This window comes from Propithecus coquereli, unplaced genomic scaffold (assembly GCF_000956105.1).
Source record: "Propithecus coquereli isolate 6110/MARCELLA unplaced genomic scaffold, Pcoq_1.0 Scaffold60, whole genome shotgun sequence".
Taxonomy (NCBI): Eukaryota; Metazoa; Chordata; class Mammalia; order Primates; family Indriidae; genus Propithecus; species Propithecus coquereli.
This window is the reverse complement of record NW_012151952.1, coordinates 4,343,417-4,344,093: the sequence shown is the minus strand read 5'-3', so window position 1 is coordinate 4,344,093 and position 677 is coordinate 4,343,417. Positions and strand designations below refer to the sequence as shown.

The following is a 677-nucleotide window of genomic DNA, read 5'->3' as shown; positions in this document are numbered from 1 at the left end:
TTAATCAATTAACTCAGAAGAAAATAGAGATTGTTCTAGAAAGACATCTTTTATTTTACTTTTGTGAAGCTATAGATATGTATCTTTTGTTTTAAAAAAATATTCCTTAATATTATTTCCATATGACTATACAACTGATGTCAGCATGAATTTTCTAGAACACCAGTGATGAGCGTATAATACAGTTTTCTAAACATCTGTGCTCCCAGAGCAAGCCACAGTTTTTCCTAAATGGGCCAAGCATTGCATTAGGCACTAGTAGTGAAAAGCTGAACAAAGCCCTTGTTTTTAAGGAGAAACTTACAGAAGGTGACAGTATAGACATTTCAGCATGTTATCTAATGAAGATGTATATGTACACAGTGTTATGGGACAGAGCAGAGGTGGTAACTATATCAGAGAGGGGATGCTTTAACCTACGCAATCAAAAAAATGCCTCATAGGCCGGGCGCGGGGTGGCTCACACCTGTAATCCTAGCACTCTGGGAGGCCGAGGCGGGCGGATTGTTTGAGCTCAGGAGTTCGAGACCAGCCTGAGCAAGAGCGAGAGTCTCTACTAAAAATAGAATGAAATTAATAGGACAACTAAAAATAATATAGAAAAAATTAGCCGGGCATGGTGGCGCATGCCTGTAGTCCCAGCTACTCGGGAGGCTGAGGCAGGAGGATCGCTTGAG

General features: G+C 40.8%; 1 protein-coding gene across 2 annotated transcripts in view; it reads left to right on the top strand.

Moving 5' to 3' along the window:
* Positions 1 to 677, top strand: part of CNTN4 (contactin 4) — a 189,010-nt gene that overhangs the window by 42,517 nt on the left and 145,816 nt on the right. The gene's annotated exons all lie outside the window — the stretch shown is intronic.